The sequence below is a fragment of the Pseudophryne corroboree genome, chromosome 1, assembly GCF_028390025.1.
Source record: "Pseudophryne corroboree isolate aPseCor3 chromosome 1, aPseCor3.hap2, whole genome shotgun sequence".
Lineage (NCBI taxonomy): Eukaryota > Metazoa > Chordata > Amphibia > Anura > Myobatrachidae > Pseudophryne > Pseudophryne corroboree.
The window spans coordinates 209,521,193-209,540,268 of NC_086444.1; the positions used below are offsets into that span (position 1 = coordinate 209,521,193).

The 19,076-nt window shown below is 47.2% G+C and overlaps 1 protein-coding gene across 1 annotated transcript in view; it reads left to right on the top strand.

Annotated features, from left to right (window-relative positions):
* LNPEP (leucyl and cystinyl aminopeptidase) overlaps positions 1 to 19,076 on the top strand; it is a 258,314-nt gene that overhangs the window by 560 nt on the left and 238,678 nt on the right. The gene's annotated exons all lie outside the window — the stretch shown is intronic.

Genomic DNA, 19,076 nt, shown 5'->3' on the forward strand with positions numbered 1-19,076 from the left:
TGCTACCCTCTATAACTGAAGGTCAGAAAGATCAGTCTCCTGCACTTGGGGAATCCCCATGGGGGGCACTGTCCCAGTGCTTCATGCAGCATGAGATCTACTAGTGAATAATGTGTTGCAGTATTTAGTGTGGTGAGCTCCCTAAATCTCCTGTCACTGTGCTCAGATATTGCAGATCTGAGAGATTACAGCTCACACTAGATCCACCTGCAAAGCAAATGCTAATTTCCCCTGATAGGTACTGTGTGTGCCCTGTGAATCAGGACTGTGTTTATGTATTGTTTACTGCACAGTACAGAACAGGAAGTCCCAGCTCAGGCTGTGTGGTTAGCAACCACTGCATTTAGCTTAAAAAGAACTCCTGTGTATGTAGTTTGGCCTATTATCTCATTATATTCTGAATAGAGATGTGCATCGCTGCTGCTGTAGACACATCGGCAGAACTTAGGCCTTTCTCTGTTCTGGTTTCTAGTGTATGCATTAGACAAACGTGGTCAGCGGCATTGGATAGCTGAGGAATAACACAATAAAAAAAAATAAAAATAAATAAATATATATATATATATATATATTCAGCAATTTCTTTTGATAAATATACTTCAAGAGACTGTTTATGAACTATGGAGGCAATTTTTTTTATTTTTACTGAGTTTTTGTCTCTGTCCGTCCGGTATCACGCAAAAAGTACTGGATGAATTTGGATCGCGTTTTCTCTGTTGTATAGATTAGTTACCTAGAAAGAAACTGAGGTATGTATGACCTCAATGTGATCAGAGAGATGAGCAATAAAGGAGAAAAACAGACGCCCAGTTTCCTGTAAGCGTCTGCTTCGCTATGACGATCAACAAGTCGCAGGGGCAAACGCTCAAGGCTGCAAATGTAGGTCTCAGGACCAGCAGCTTCTCCCATGGGCAGCTTTAAATCATGCGGAATGCTGACTGTTTTTTACACATGGTTTAAGGGGGTGATCATTTTTATATAGACCCCTTTAGTGTATAGGTGCATAGCATACACACGGTGCGATGTTTGCTGACGATTTTAACAAAATCGTAAGAAAATTTAGCACATATCGCACCATGTGTACCAAGCTTGTGATACCGATGCGTACTCCCATGGGGTCAGTATCGCATTAAAAATAGACAGGCAAGGCAATTTTGACTATATTGTGTATAATTTAGTTTCTCTTACGTCCTAGAGGATGCTGGGGACTCCGTAAGGTCCATGGGGTATAGACGGGCTCCGCAGGAGATAGGGCACCTAAAAAGAACTTTGACTATGGGTGTGCACTGGCTCCTCCCTCTATGCCCCTCCTCCAGACCTCAGTTAGATCTTGTGCCCAGAGGAGAATGGGTGCACTGCAGAGAGCTCTCCAGAGTTTTCTGTTGAAGAAGAATTTTGTTAGGTTTTTTATTTTCAGGGAGTCCTGTTGGCAACAGGCTCCCTGCATCGTGGGGCCGAGGAGAGAGAAGCAGAGCTGGCCTGTCAAGCTGGGCACTGCTTCTAAGGCTACTGGACACCATTAGCTCCAGAGGGAGTCGGAACACAGGTCTCACCTGGGGTTCGTCCCGGAGCCGCGCCGCCGTCCTCACAGATGCCGAAGATAGAAGCCGGATGAGAAGGCAGAAGACATCTTAGGCGGCAGAAGACATCAGATCTTTGCCATTGCTCCCAGTCACACACACACAGAGCAGCACTGAAGGGTGCAGGGCGCAGGGGGGGGCGCCCTGGGCAGCAATAAACCTCACATTTGGGCGAATGCAGATTGATTAGGCTGCGGAGGCAGTAAATCTATGATCCCCCGCCATTTTAATTGAAAAATCACTGGGACCGAAGCCCGCCGTCGGGTGGGCGGGGCTTGATCCTCAGCACTAACCAGCGCCATTTTCTCCACAGAAGCTGCATGAGGAAAACGCTGGCTCCCTGGTCTCTCCCCTGCTGAACTTCACAGGCTGGAAAAAAGAGGAGGGGGGCACATTAGCGACGCAGTGAGTGGGAATTGGCATATTATATATAGAAAAGCACTATCTGGTCATATATTTTCCAGTGTTTTTAAGCGCTGGTGTGTGCTGGTATACTCTCCCTCTGTCTCTCCTTAGGGCCTGGTTGGGGTTTTGTCCCCTTATAGGTTAATCCCTGTGTGTTTGGGGTGTCGGTACGTGTGTGTCGACATGTCTGAGGCGGAAGGCTTCTCCAAGGAGGAGGTGGAGCAAATGAGTGGTGTCCCCGTCGGTTGTGCCGACTCCGGATTGGATGGACATGTGGCATATGTTGAATGCAAGTGTGGCATCTTTACATAAAAGGCTTGATAAGGCTGGGGACATCAGGGGGTCAATCCTCGGATTGGACCGACTCACAGGGCCCGTCGGGGTCTCAAAAGCGTCCCTTAACACAAGACACTACTACCGACACGGATTCTGATTCCAGTGTCGACTACGACAAAGTAAAATTGCACCCTAGGGTGACTAAAACCATTCAGTGTAGGATTGTGGCAATAAGGGATGTGTTGCATATTGAGGATGAACCCTCGGTCCCCGACACAAGGGTACACATGTTTAAGGAAAAGAAACAGATTATTAACTTTCCCACATCTCATGAATTGAATGATTTCTTTGGAAAAGCTTGGGAGACTCCGGATTAGAGACCGCAGATCCCCAAAAGAATTTATATGGCATACCCCTTCCCTAAGCAGGACAGGGAGATTTGGGAATCACCCCCCACTGTGGACAAGGCCCTGACGCGCTTGTCCAAGAAAGTGGCGCTACCGTCTCCTGACACAGCGGCCCTTAAGGACCCTGCAGATCGCAGGCAAGAAACTACCTTAAAGTGTATTTATTCTCATACGGGTCCTGTGCTAAGACCGACAATTGCGTCGGCATGGGTGTGTAGCGCAATTGCAGCTTGGACAGATGAGCTGACAGATCAATTTGATAATATGGATAAGGATACTATATTCTTAACTCTAGCCCATATTAAAGACGCAGTCTTATTTATGAGGGATGCTCAAAGGGACATTGGATTGCTAGCTTCTAGGGCCAATGCCATGTCTATCTCAGCGAGAAGATCCTTATGGACTCGCCAATGGACGGGTGATGCGGATTCCAAAAAACATATGGAAGTACTACCCTATAAGGGTGATGTATTGTTTGGGGATGGGCTGACGGACCTGGTTTCCACAGCTACAGCAGGTAAATCAAATTTTTTACCATGTATTCCCCAACAGCAAAAGAAAGTAACACCCTATCAGATGCAGTCCTTTCGGTCGCACAAGTCCAGAAGAGGTCGGGGATCCTCTTTCCTCGCCAGAGGTAAGGGCAGAGGCAAGAGAGCACCTGCTTCGGCAGGTGCCCAGGAACAAAAGTCCTCCCCGGCTGCTCCAAAACCCACTACATGACGCTGGGGCTCCCCTGAGGGAGTCCGCACCGGTGGGGGCACGTCTTCGACTTTTCAGTCAGGCCTGGGTCAGTTCGGACCTGAATCCCTAGGTGTTGGAAATAGTTTCCCAGGGTTACAAATTGGAATTCGAGGAGGTGCCCCCGCGCCGATTTTTCAAATCGGCCCTACCAGCTTCCACATCGGAAAGGGATATAGTGTTAGCTGCAATTCAAACGCTGTGTTTACAGCAAGTGATAATCAAGGTTCCCCTGCACCAGCAGGGAAGAGGTTACTATTCAACCCCATTTGTGATCCCGAAACCGGACGGTTCGGTCAGACCTATTTTGAATCTGAAATCCCTAAACCTGTACATAAAAAGATTCAAATTCAAAATGGAATCACTCAGAGCGATAATAGCCAACATGGAGGAGCGGGAGTTTATGGTGTGTCTGGACATAAAGGATGCGTACCTTCATGTCCCCATATATGCCCCCCATCAGGAATACCTGAGATTCGCTGTACAGGATTGTCATTACCAATTTCAGACGTTGCCGTTTGGACTCTCCACGGCCCGAGGATTTTCACCAAGATAATGGCGGAAATGATGGTGGTCCTGCGCAAGCATGGAGTCACAATTATTCCATACTTGGACGATCTCCTGATAAAAGCGAGATCAAGGGAGAAATTGCTGAGCAGTGTGGCGCTCTCTCTGAGAGTGCTCCAGCAACACGGTTGGATTCTAAATCTACCAAAGTCACAGTTGATTCCGACGTCTCGACTACCGTTCCTAGGTATGATACTGGATACGGAACAAATGAAGGTCTTCCTTCCAATAGAGAAAGCCCAAGACATCCAGAACATGGTCAGAGACCTGCTAAAACCGAAAAAGGTGTCAGTTCACCAATGCACTCGAGTTCTGGGAAAAATGGTGGCGGCCTACGAGGCCATTCCCTTCGGAAGGTTCCATGCAAGGACTTTTCAATGGGACCTTCTGGACAAGTGGTCCGGGTCCCATCTGCACTTACATCGGAAAATAACTCTGTCCCCAAGAGCCAGAGTTTCCCTCCTGTGGTGGTTGCAAAGTGCTCACCTCCTGGAGGGTCGCAGGTTCGGAATTCAGGATTGGATCCTGGTTACCACGGATGCGAGCCTCCGAGGATGGGGAGCGGTCACACAGGGAAAAAATTTTCAGGGTCTTTGGTCAGACCAGGAGTCCTGTCTACACATCAATGTGTTGGAACTCAGGGCCATTTACAACGGCCTTCGACAAGCGGAGAGTCTTCTTCGAAACCTACCGGTTCTGATTCAATCAGACAATGTCACAGCAGTGGCTCATGTGAACCGCCAAGGCGGGACAAGAAGCAGAGTCGCGATGGCGGAAGCCACAAGGATCCTTCGCTGGGCGGAAAATCATGTAAGCGCTCTGTCGGCTATCTTCATTCCGGGAGTGGACAACTGGGAAGCAGACTTCCTCAGCAGACACGATCTCCATCCAGGAGAGTGGGGACTTCATCAAGAAGTCTTTGCAGACGTAACACGTCTTTGGGGAACTCCTCAAATAGACATGATGGCGTCACGCCTCAACAAAAAACTTCGGAGGTATTGTGCCAGGTCTCGGGACCCTCAGGCAGTAGCAGTAGACGCTCTGGTAACACCGTGGGTGTTCAAATCGGTCTACGTGTTTCCTCCTCTTCCTCTCATCACAAAAGTGTTGAGGATCATAAGACGAAGAAGAGTATAGACGATACTCGTTGTCCTAGACTGGCCTCGAAGGGCCTGGTACTCGGATCTACAAGAGATGCTCACAGGAGATCCCTGGCCTCTTCCTCTGAGGAAAGACCTGTTGCAACAGGGGCCCTGTGTATTTCAGGACTTACCGCGGCTACGTTTGACGGCATGGCGGTTGAACGCCGAATCCTAGCGAAAAAGGTGATTCCGGAAGAGGTCATCCCTACTTTAATAAAGGCTAGGAAGGAGGTGACGGTTAAGCATTATCACCGTATCTGGCGAAAGTATGTGTCTTGGTGTGAGACCAAGAATGCACCTACGGAAGATTTTCATCTGGGTCGTTTTCTCCACTTCCTACAGACAGGAGTGGATATGGGCCTGAAATTAGGCTCTGTTAAGGTACAGATTTCGGCCCTCTCGATTTTCTTTCAGAAGGAATTGGCTTCTCTTCCAGAAGTCCAGACGTTTGTAAAGGGAGTGCTGCATATCCAGCCCCCTTTTGTGCCTCCAGTGGCACCATGGGACCTGAACATGGTGTTGCAGTTCCTAAAATCACACTGGTTTGAACCGCTTAACAAGGTTGAGTTGAAATTTCTTACCTGGAAGGTGGTCATGCTGTTGGCCTTGGCATCAGCAAGGCGAGTGTCTGAATTGGCGGCTTTGTCACACAAGAGCCCCTACTTGATTTTTCATGTGGATCGAGCTGAATTGAGGACACGTCCGCAATTTTTGCCTAAAGTGGTTTCTTCGTTCCATATGAATCAACCTATTGTGGTGCCTGTGGCTACAAGTGACCTGGAGGATTCCAGATCCCTGGATGTAGTCAGGGCCTTAAAGATTTATGGAGCCAGAACGGCTAAAATTAGGAAACAGAGGCTCTGTTTGTCCTGTATGCTGCTAATAAGATTGGCGCACCTGCTTCGAAGCAGACTATTGCTTGCTGGATCTGTAATACGATTCAGCAGGCTCATTCTACGGCTGGATTGCCGGTACCAAATTCGGTTAAAGCCCATTCCACTAGGAAGGTGGGCTCTTCTTGGGCGGCTGCCCGAGGCGTCTCGGCATTACAGCTTTGCCGAGCGGCGATTTGGTCGGGGTCAAACACTTTTGCTAAATTCTACAAGTTTGATACCCTGGCTGATGAGGACCTAGCGTTTGCTCAGTCGGTGCTGCAGAGTCATACGCACTCTCCCGCCTGATTGGATGCTTTGGTATAAACCCCATGGTCCTTACGGAGTCCCCAGCATCCTTTAGGACGTAAGAGAAAATAAGATTTTAAACCTACCGGTAAATCTATTTCTCCTAGTCCGTAGAGGATGCTGGGCGCCCGTCCCAGTGCGGAAACTCTGCAAGACTTGTATATAGTTGTTGCTTACATAAGGGTTATGTTACAGTTGGAATTGGTCTTGGACCGTTACTGTCGTTTGTTCATACTGTTAACTGGTTATGTATGTTCCAGGTTACATGGTATGATTGGTGTGGGCTGGTATGAATCTTGCCCTTAGATTGCTAAATCCTGCCTTGTATTGTCCATCTCCTTTGGACACAGTTATCTAACGGAGGTCTGTAGGAGGGGCATAGAGGGAGGAGCCAGTGCACACCCATAGTCAAAGTTTTCTTTTTAGGTGCCCTATCTCCTGCGGAGCCCGTCTATACCCCATGGTCCGTACGGAGTCCCCAGCATCCTCTAAGGACTAGGAGAAATAGATTTGCCGGTAGGTTTAAAATCTTATTTTCTAGTATAGTCAAAATCGCACATAGTCAAAATCAGTGGTTCTAGCCTCAGGGGAGTTTAAGGGAAATCGCATAGTCAAAATTGGCACTTACTGTAGTCAATATCTTATTGTGTGTATGCACCTTATGACTAAACATTCTACACAAATAGCAACATTTAGATGCAGAGCATGAGACCTGTTACTTACACCATGGGGTCAATTCAATTTGCCGACAGTTGAATAGCGCCGGGAATTAGCTCCCGTCGCTATTCAATTCTGCTCATGTTAAGTCGGCGAATGCCCGTTCTCCGGGATTTAACAGGTTGATTTGTCGGGAGAACGGGCATTGTCCGACTTAACTGCCTGGCGCAATGCTGATTCCCGACAGAATCAGCCTCGCGCCGGCCATGTACTTGCACTTTTAGCCGGCGCTATTCAATACAGCGACAAGTGACACCAATTGTCGGGAATTCTTCTCTCTCCCCGGGGGATGAGAGAGGAAATCCGACAAAAGTGCTGCCGCGCGGCCGGCACGAGGCTGATTCTGTCGGGAATCAGCATCGCAGCGGGGAGTTAAGTCGGAGAATGCCCGTTCTCCCGACAATTCAACCTGTTAAGTCCGCAAGAACGGGCCTTCGCCGACTTAACTTGAGCTGAATTGAATAGCGTCGGGAACTAACTCCCGGCGCTATTCAACTGTCGCTGAATTGAATCGACCCCCATGTTTCTTACTGAATATTGGGATGGTAAATTAGTGTCCTTTTTACACAATATATTAAATTGTGCATTGTATGGCATAATAGAGGTACTCTGGTCTTCTAATGGTTTAACACATACTCCTTAATAGTTACTACATCCAAACATATTGCATATTTCTTAAAAGGCAATATACTATGAATAAAGAATGATAGGTGGACACACCCATATTTAATATGTATAAATTACTAGCATTTGCTTGCAGCTTCGCTCGCGTGGATGTCGGTTATTGCTCAGCAGAATTAATTTTACAAAGACAGTAGTGCCATCTAATATCGTGATGTATATTTTATATTGTACACATTAATCACCAAATGTCTTTGTAAACAATATTTGCAGTTTTTCCTTCAGGAATTAACACAAAAAATGCTTGGGGCTACTAATTCGTGAGCAAGCCATTTAAAGCTGCCCATGGGAGAAGCAGCTGGTCCTGAGATCTACGCTTATGCGCCCTACACACTTGACGATGTGTGTGGGCGATATGAACGATCTCGTTCAGTAATGAAGGAGATATCGCTCAGTGTGTATGCACTAACGATGCGCATCCCTGCGGTTATTCATCATTGGTTCTCCGTCGCTTTGCAATGCAAGTTAATTTGGGCCATGATCGATCATTGTCAAAATTTAATGCATCGCCAATTGTGTAGGGTCCTTAGCAGTCGTGAGCGTTTGCCGCTGCGACTTGTTGATCGTTATAGCGAAGCGAAACTGCAGGCAACTGAATTGAAATTGAAAACTGTTGGGTATATGTGGTATAAACAGTCTCACCTGCGCCACATGCCGTTATAATCTGTGCCTCATTTAGGTTCCTCTGCAGAGCAGTTATTTATTTTAAGGGGTATATTCAATTAAAGTCGGATCCATTCCGACATGTATTTGTCGGAATGGATCCGACAACCCCTATTCAATCCCATCTAAAATTTGACTTTTTCGAGTCGAATTTAGATGGGACCCAGAGGAGGAGAGGGGGGCGAGCCGCGGGGGGACAGCCGGCGGGCATACACGGAGATCAGCGCTACGGAGTAGCACTGCAGCTGGATGTTACTCAGCCGCCCGACCTCACGGCAGCCTCCACCCGGCTCCAGCAAGCGTGCTGGAGCCGGGAGGAAGCTGCCGTGAGGTTGGGCGGGTGAGTGACATCCAGCTGCAGCGCTACTGTAGCGCTGATCTCCCTGTATGGCTGTCCCCCCCCCCCCCCCCCCCCTCCCCTGTCTCCCTGCGGCTCCCCCCCCTCGCCTCCTCTGGGTCCGCATCTCAGTCCGACATCATTTTGATGTCGGACTGAGATGGTCACAAATGGGGCCAAAACCTGTCGGATTTGGCCCCGTTTTCGACATCAACATGTGGCTCGGCAGCTATTCCGCCGATCCACGTGCTTTTCGACAAGTCGAATTTATCGACTTGTCGAAAAATTTAGCAAAATATTGAATAGGTCGAATCAGGATTTGACCTTAAAAAGTCGAAAACTGCCGTCTTTCCGACAGACGTCAGTTTTCGACTTCAATTGAATATACCCCTAAGTCGGGTTCTGTTGCATAACTTGGGTGGAGTCATGTTCCGTGGAAGCATGATCGTAACTCCTTCTTAGGGGGAGATTCAAATGTTTGAAAAGTTGGTTGGGAGTCTGTTTTTTCCTATTAGATAGGAAAAAACAGACTCCCAACTGACTTTTCAAACATTTGAATCTCCCCCTTAGTATCTTTGTATACATATAGTCATTTTGTACATGAGGAGCCTGCACACTGCATGTGCCAACAGACAAGCGTCTGGTTGTTCCTTTATTGCTCCTCTCCCTGATGTCACATTGAGATCATACAGTACATGCCTCAGTTTTTTCTAGGTCACTAAGCTGTGCAAAAATGAAAACGAGATCCAAATTCATCCAGTAGTTTTTACGTGATACCGTATGAACAGACAGACAAACACAGACAAAAGTCTGACATTTTCTCCATAGTTTATACAGTAAATAGCCCTTAGAAGTGGATTTCTAAAAAAAAAAATTGCTATGTACAGACACAACCCTTACAGTTTTCTTACATGTATATATAAAAGTAAACACTGCATAGACAAATGTCTGAATAGTGTGACTTGCTCAGTATAATTTATACATAAACATATCTAAACACCATATTTAATGACTTTTTAATATGATATCTCTTAAACTGCTTAAGTGGTTCTCAAACTCGATCCACAAGGCACCCTAGCAGTCCAGATTTTAAGGATATCCATGGTTGGGCACAGGTGGTTACATCAAATCGACTGAAGTACTGATTAAGGCATCTGTGCTCAAGTATGGATATCCTTAAAGCCGGGACAATTAGGGATGCCTTGAGGACAGAGTTTGGGAATCTCTGGCTTATGGGCCCTACACACCTACCGATTGGCCGCCAAGGTGCACAACAGCCGATACGGCCGACAGACTACCCGGCGGCAGGGGGAATGAAGTTTCTTCACTCCCCCCGTCACCCGGCCCCATAGCCCTGCGTGCTAATATGGACGAGATTGTCCATATTGGCTTGCAGGCATAAACGAACCGGCACCAACGATGAACGAGTGTGGGGCCGTGCATCGTTGGTGCCTGTACACCGAACGATATGAACAATATCTAGTTCATTAATGAACGAGATCGTTCATATCTTTCAGTGTAATCGGCCAGTGTGTAGGGCCCATTAGGGAGATGTGGCAAAACGTGGCTTATGTGGAGGATCTGCCTATACCAGAGGTTCTCAAACTCGGTCCTCGGGGGCACACACAGTGCATGTTTTGCAGGTAACCCAGCAGGTGCACAGGTGTATTAATTACTCACTGACACATTTTAAAAGGTCCACAGGTAGAGCTAATTATTTCACTTGCTATTCTGTGAGGAGACCTGCAAAACATGCACTGTGTGTGCCCCCGAGGACCGAGTTTGAGAACCTCTGGCCTATACACTTATCTGGAAAAGTTCAGCAATTCACTAAATCGCATGCAGTGTAGGTACTAAAAACTGGAAATCCTCAGGTTTTACATGTTAAATCCAACAATAGCTCAGTGTTGTTCTAGGTGGGGTGCCTAAACGAATTGTACCCGTCACCTAAAGCATAGGTCTGCAAACTCGGTCCTCATTACCTCACACAGTGCATGTTTTGCAGGTCTCCTCACAGAATCACAAGTGAAATAATTAACTCCACCTGCAGACCTTTTAAAATGTGTCTGAGTAATTAATACACCTGTGCACCTGCTGGGTTACCTACAAAACATGCAGTGTGTGGGGTAATGAGGACCGAGTTTGCAGACCTATGACCTAAAGAGGCCCAGCTCAATGCTTAATAGCAGTAAGATCCCCTGGTACCCCTAGGCAATCAGTACCAGAGTACTATTGTTAATATAGAGTATCTGCTGTGGAGGCCATCTACTTCATACATCGGCAGCCAATGAGGAGCAGTCTTTCATTTGTGGCAGAAAGGCTGTTTTGTTTGGCAGCACTCTATTAACCACTTAACTGGCATGGTCAGATTTCATGCAACTGCGCCGTCCCACCCTGTCCCCCCGTTTTTGACAAGGAGATCCGTTCTGCAGGTGTGCATAATGTTTAAATATTTAAAAAAATACTTTTTCAACTTTATTAAATAAAATAAATTTTAAAAAGCAATGTTAACGCTTTTGAAGGGAAAAATCGTCAGTTAAGTGGTTTTAAATAGGCAGTCTTACTGGAGCTCCTCCTTGTGGTTTTACCTAAACTGCATGTGATTTATTGATTTTATACCATAACACATTGCATGTGGTTTCAGGTTTAATTTTTGCGTTTTGTGGCTGAATTGGATTTTGTCTTTCAACCATCGCGGCAAATCCTTCACGTATTTCACATAATTTTATGAATATATCTGCTAAAGCCTTTTGTTAAGTCATCATAATAAGATATTTTATATCAGGGCTCGAAAAATCGAAAGTCGCTGCCGTGGCCCCTCGATTTTGCTGCCTGGCTACCATATTATGCAGGGAGGGAGGAAGCAGGGCCTTGCCAGCCCCAGTGGAGATTTGTTGGTGTGCCTGTATTGCGGCGACTATTTCCGCCGTCCATTCCGGCCTGTGCTGACTCCTCCTATCCGTCCCAGCCTGTGCTGTTTGCGGTCTTCAAACTCTGGCTGCATAGAGCTCTCCGTTAAGAGTGTCTATGCGTGGCATGGGATTGCAGCTTCCTAGGGGGTAGTGATGTGGCCATGGGGGGGATGATTGTTTGCTCGGGGGGTGGTTGCGGAGAAGTGGTTTGCCTGGGGGGTTAATTGCCCATGGGGGGTTAGCTGCTCATTAATGTGGCTGGGGGAGGGGGCCTGTTGTTTGCTCAGGGGGTAGTTACCCAGCACTGTGGTTTGCCTGGGGGTACCCACTTAGTTACATGGGTGTTGGGCTGCCCGGGGAGGGGGATGGTCCGAGCTGCTCAGATGTGACTGCGAGGGGGTTAAGGGACTCGGGATTCAGGTTTGTTTGTTTTCTTTTGTGTTTGGAGGGGTGTAATCTGGCTCCTACACTTTCCTCCCGCCTCCTAGGTTTTAGATAACTTTGTCAGGCCCTGTCTTGTATGATATTTATACCATTTATAAAAGAGCAGGTCATTGGGTGTGCTATTTGTTTACCTTTTTCTGTAACTGTGCATTGGTATTTTTGTTGTCATTTTCAAATTGCCCTTTGTTTCCAACGGCAGCGAGTGGCCGTTTTATCATTACTCTGCTTTTATAGACAGAGCCTGTTTATTGTACAGTGACTTTCCCAGCATCACGTGTAGGTTTGCTGTCATTATGAAAGGGGAACTCATACTTTGTCCTCTTATGGTCATATGTGCTGCTTATTTTATGTGATATGGGATTTTCATCTCTTATCTGGCTACAATAACATGATTGAGTTCTGATACTTTTTCACTGATTTATTTATTTATTTTGTCTTGAATCATAGCCTGGAGAGGGTAGGACACCTAGCTAAGTAATCCGTCTCTGTTATTTTCTTTACTTGGGATGCATGAGATGCTGTGATCATGTAAGGTGAATAAACCTGGATTTATGTATTGGTGTAATCCTATCTATACACATATGTATGGTCTGTGACTGAAAAATATAAAGAAACATTATCTATGGCCACTACTTTCAACTGGTAAGTAATTTCTTCTGTTAGTTAGAAACATGTATTTTAGATTAATTTGATTGGTGTGACAATGAGGCATTTGTATCAAAGATTGGAGAGAGATAAAGTACTAACCAATCAGCTCCTGTCATTTTTTTTAAATTCAATACTTTTTTTATTGATTTTCAAATTTTCAATAAAACACAAATACAAAAAAAACATAAAGCAAACATAAACAAAACAAACCAAAAAACAACCCCGACCCAGGGAATACGCAGATTCCCAGTTCAATTAGGGTTCAGTTAACACAGTAAAACAAGTGCAGGCTTAAATTCCGAGACATAGATTATAAATTAGAATTAATATCGCACGTTAGCATGGATCTTACAGAGCAATGTATATTGTATACAGTCGTCTATGGCAACACAACATAATCAATATTCAGATCACATAGCAGCAGCATTGGCAAAGGAATGGCCGACCGCGGGCGCCAGGGGACCACATAGACAAAGAGAGGCAGCTCACCCGATGTAGATCTAGAATCACACACCCAGTCTAACCCCCCGATGCATGTCTCATTTTCCACTCAGCCAGACACGGAGCCCTCATTAGCGGGTGCTCAGACATTCGGGATCCCAGAGCGCGGAGACTCAAGCCATCTACCCCACAGGTCCTGATATTTCCCCCCCACTTTTCTAGCTAAGTATACATATTTCTCATGAGAGGCCGTATGATTTACAAGTGAGACCCAGGATCGCATTGTGGGCGCATCTTTGGCTAGCCAAAGCCTGGCAATACACACCTTGGCCAGGCCGCACAGATTGATTACATATCTTTTGGCCGGGGGGTCCAGGGCATCCTCCTCCACAGCAGATAACACACATGTCGTCGGGGAGCATATCGACGAGGGAATACCCGTTGACACCAGGGCGTCAATAACACCCGACCAGAATACGGCTACCTTGGGGCATAGCCAGATAATGTGCCAAAAGTCTGCATCCAGGCTATCGCACTTAGGACATCTGGAGGAGTGGGTACCCCCCATATGTCGCAAGCGCACTGGTGTCATGTAAACTCTGTGTATGATAAACAGTTGGATTTGTTGATATCTAGTGGTGGTAGTGGATAATCGGGGAGAACATAAAGCACCCTCCCAGATCTCATCAGAGATGGCACCCAAGTCAGATTCCCACCTGTTCCTGAGAAGGGACAACGGGTCAGAATAGTGAGATCGAAGCATGCTTGTATAAATGTTGGACACCAGATGTCCACTTCCCAGGGACTGCAGGAGGGACTTGACCGGGGAGTCAGCAATCATTGGAGGAGTTTCCGGAAATTGTGCGTTAAGTGCATATCTCAGCTGCAGGTATCGGTAAAAATGAGAAGAAGGTACACTATAGTCCTGTTGAAGCAGCAAGAAGGATTTCAGTATACCATCGTTATACAGGTGGCCCAGGGATGTCACCCCCCACCTCCCCCACACCGCCCCAACCTGCAGCAAAGCCAATTCTGGGAAGCCAAAGGCATTGTCCAGAGGAGTATCCGGGTCAATACCTTGGCCTAATAGGATAACATGTACCTGTTTCCATACAAGGACAGCCTGTTTTATTATAGGGATCTTGGACAAGTTAGGGTTCCCACAGAGAAGCAACTGTAATGGAGTGCCGTCAGGGTAGACCTGTAAAAGCATTTGGGAGTGTATAGTGAGACCATCTGGGGCATTCACCCACTCCCATATATGTGCCAACTGCGCGGCATAATAGTAAAATCGAAATATAGGGAGAGCTAAGCCTCCCAGCACTTTCGGCCTGGACAGAACGTCAAGTCTCAACCGCGCTCTCCTGCTGGCCCATATTAAAGAAGAGAGCAAACCGTCAATCTGTCTAAATGTCTTCAAGTTAATATATATAGGGGATTGCTGGAGGACATATAGGAGTTTAGGTAAGTATACCATTTTGACCAAATTGACCCTACCAGTAACAGTCAGGGGCAGAGTCCCCCAAATCTTGACCTTCGAACGAAGATACACCATCTGCGGCAAGACATTAAGGAAAACATAGGAACAAGGGTCATTTGATACCCATATACCCAGGTACAAAAAAGAATCTACCCATTTAAGGGGGGTATGAATCACTGGGACCACCGAGACCGGGCCTCTAAGGGGAGTAATGGTGGATTTATCCCAGTTAATTTTGAGCCCGGAGAAGCGACCGTAGTCGGTTATAAAGTCAAGGAGTTTAGGTAGGGAGGAAACGTAATCATCCACAAAAAGCAATAGGTCATCAGCGTATAGCGCTATCCTGTCCTCTCTTGCGCTCACCCTAATACCCACAATATCTTGAGTTGCTCTAATCAAACATGCCAGTGGCTCAATAGCAATGGCAAACAAAGTCGGGGACAGAGGGCAGCCCTGCCTCGTTCCTCTGGATAGGGGGAAGGAGTCCGAAACAAACCCATTCACTGAGACTCTGGCCATGGGCAGAAAATACAATAATTTAACATAACTGATAAAGTTGGGGCCCACGCCAAACCTACCCATAGCCTCCCATAGGAAGGCCCACTCCACCGAATCAAAGGCCTTTGCGGCATCTAAGGAGGCTATAACGGCAGAGCAGTCCTCCCCCCGAGAAACCTGGAAATGAGTAAACAGGCGCCTCAAATTCACAGCGGTGGATTTGCCAGGCATGAAGCCCGTTTGGTCAGGGTGAATAATTTGGGAGATAACCCGGTTAAGTCTGGAAGACAGGACCTTGGCTAAAATTTTAATATCCGTGGGCAACAGGGAAATAGGACGGTAGGATTCAACCCTCCTGGGGTCTTTATCTGGCTTGGGAATCACTATAATCAAAGCCTCCGACATAGACGGGGGAAGCGCGCCCTGGGCAAAAATTTCATTAAATAACTTAAGCAATTGAGGGGCAAAAAATTTTGTGTGCTTCTTATACAGTTCTGGTGGGATGCCATCAAGGCCAGGGGGCCTTACCATCGGGGGAGGCAGAGATCTCAATCTCCTCCAACGACAAAGGAGCATCGAGGAGAGCCCTGGCATCACTGGAGATACGGGGCAAGTCGACTCCATCCAAGTAGTCACACAGTTCTAGTGAGGAACAGGTCAATTTGGAACTATAGAGTGCCTGATATAATGAGAAAAATTCCGCCACGATCTGAGGGGTACGGTCCAATACAGACCCAGCCGAGTCCAAAATCTCCACTACAGTATGAGAGGAGCGGTCACCCCTTGTAAGATTGGCAAAATAAGAACCTGGTCTATCCCCAGTAGCATATTGGACATGCGAGGAGATGAGAAGTCTGTGCTGGGTTTTCCCCCACAGGTATTCCCTCCATTCACCCTGCGCATGGAGCCACACCAACCTAGAGGCGTCCAAGCCATCGCGCACATACGTCGTCTCTGAAGCAGCCACCCGGGCCTCCAATTCAGATTCACGTTTTCTAAAGGAGGATTTAAGACTCCCTACCCGTTTAATTAATGTTCCTCTCAGAAAAGCCTTGAAAGTGTCCCACAGCAGAGACACATCCGAGGTTTCGTCATGCATAACAAAGAATTCTAACCAGCTTGCCTCCAAGTCGGATCCCTCACCCATATGCGTCAGCCAAAAGGGATTAAATTTCCACACAGCTTGGCCTCGCTGACAGTTCAAATCAATATGTAACGATATAGGGGAGTGATCCGAAATACCTCTAGTCTCATATCTGACATTTTGAACCTTGGGCAAAAGCTCCCGGGACAAAAGAGCCAAATCTATCCTAGAGAAGGAAGAGTGAGAGCTTGAAAAACAGGAGTACTGCCTCAAATCGGGATACTTCAATCTCCAGGGGTCAACCAGACCCAACTCCGAAACAGTGTCTGCAACTGGGGAACGCTTGGGCTGTGGGTTGGAGGATGCTGTGGACAACCTATCCAACTCGTGGTTCAAAACGTTGTTGAAGTCCCCCATACAGATAACAGCTACCCCAGGGGATACAGCCATAAAGGCAGATGCCTTTTTAAGGACTTCATGCGAGTATGGAGGAGGAACATACATAGCCAGCAATAGTAGGGGGACGGAGTTAATTTTGCACTTGAGAAATACATATCTACCCCATTTATCCGTTTGCACAGAATCAAGCGCAAAGGGAACAGACTTCCTAATGAGGATCGACACTCCCCGGGACGCTGCAGTATGCATGGAATGGTAAGCCCAGCCCACCCATGGTTTTTTGAGGGACATAATCTTAGTACCCAGTAAGTGGGTTTCCATCAGGCAAATTATATCCGAGGCATAAAGCTTGATCTGTCGAAGCACTAGGGAGCGCTTAATTTTGTCATTGATCCCTCGCACATTCCATGACAGAAACTTAACCAAAGCCATGGCAAAGCATTACTGTAATATTGCCGAGTACCCGCGGCCAGCCACCCCCAATGAATACCGAAAAAGGTACGCCCGCAGTTAGTTGCGACATAGACATAGCGGAAATAAGCACATTGCACAGCAAAAAGTAAAAACACAGCAATAGTAACAGTCTAAAACAATACCCGGTTCCCTAACAACAAAATACCCTAAATACTAACCGTAACAGCTAAGGCAGAAAACACCTTAACATACCCCGCCGGTACCAAATAAGGCCAAATTCCTATAACCAATAGGGGGGCCAAGAATATAATGACCTTGAGACAGGAGAATCTCCCAGCTAAACTCAAATCAAATCCCCCCCCCCAAACCACTACACCCACCCCAATTAAATAACCGTTTACCCCTTAAAGACTTTATGGCAAAATAAACACTGAGAGTATAAGGCCTAAGAACCGTGCATAATTAGCGTCTAACAGTCTCCCCTCTCCACAGAGCTACCCATTCCCAGTGAAGGCCTATAAGAGCCACAGAGAGCCCCTACGTGAGCACATAGCAAATAACTATACAACCCTTCCGAGTCAGTACAACAATAACATAACAGACATAAAAGAAACCGTATACTTGCAAGTGTAGAAATCAAATGTATAAGTTCAATCAGCGGTTAACGCCCACCGTGCCGGAAAGCGTCTGTCCAACCACACTGATGCTTCACGAGGGGTCATAAAGAATTTCGTTTCTCCATCTGAAACTACCCGCAGTTTAGACGGAAAGAGCATGGCATAGGGGATATTCAGTTCACGCAGCCTGCGTTTCACAGGGACAAACTGAGCTCTTTCCTTTTGAACATCGACGGCAAAATCCGGAAAAACTGAAACTGGGGAACCGTTCCACTTAAGAGGACCCTTAGTGCGGGCCAGTCTTAGAATCACATCTCTATCCCGATAATGAAGGAGTTTGGCAATAAACGTACGGGGAGGTGCCCCTGGAGGTAATGGACGCATCGGGACCCTATGGGCGCGCTCCACTGCAAAGTGTGAGGTGTACTCCTCCGCTCCGAATGCATCCAACAGCCAACGTTCAAGAAATTTTTCAGGGGAAGCACCCTCCTCTTTCTCCGGAAGTCCTACGAAACGGACATTATTTCGTCGCAATCTCCCCTCCATATCCGTCATCTTTTTATGTACCTCCGTCATCTGAGACTCCAGAGCAGAAGTGCGTCTATCGAGAGGCGTAACCGTATCTTCCAGCGTGGAGATGCGCGTCTCCACTTCACCGACCCTCTCTCGCACCCGCTGGAGGTCGTGGTGTATAATGGATAAGTCCGCCTGGACCTGACCGATCCTGTCAGCCAAGCGGGCTTCACTGGCCGTGACCGCATCCAGTACCTTTTGCAAAGCAGTATCGGTGGCCTCCACAGATGAGGAGCTTGCCGACGGAGAAGGCGGTGCCGAGGTCGACCGTACCTCCCTTGCCTGTTGGGACCGTGTTGGAGGATTTCTGACAAACTTCTCTAACTTCGCCGCAGCCGCGGCAGACTGATGCGGTTTGACCATTATAGCCGAGCGGATGGCAGATGGCAAGAAAGTATAGTAAAAAGTATATCGCAAACTGTCCAGGGGCGGCCAAAGAATAATATAGTGCAGTATATCAGAATTGCCCAGTCGCTGCCTGCGGGTAAATACAGTATATCAAAACTGTTAAGTGAGCTTATAGTGTATCAGAATAATCAGCCTCTTCTAGCCCATAATGATAAATCACAACAGGATATTCCTCAGCACGAGGGACCTATGCAGCGTGGATCTAGGCCAGATATGCCTTGTGGGATGCTGAGACAGAGCAACAAGTAGGCCCTCCAGGGGTTAATACTGCACTTTTCCCGGTCCCTATGCGGAGCAGGGCAGGGCAGCACTTATAATCTTCCCTGTCCCTATGGGAAACCGAACAGGGCAGGACAGCAGCTATATTGTGGGGTGGGCACAGGCACTTATATCACACAGCTGTGCCGTGTACCCCTTCCCCCAGCAGCAGAGTTCAGGGGCTCAGTGCGGGAGTTTACTGG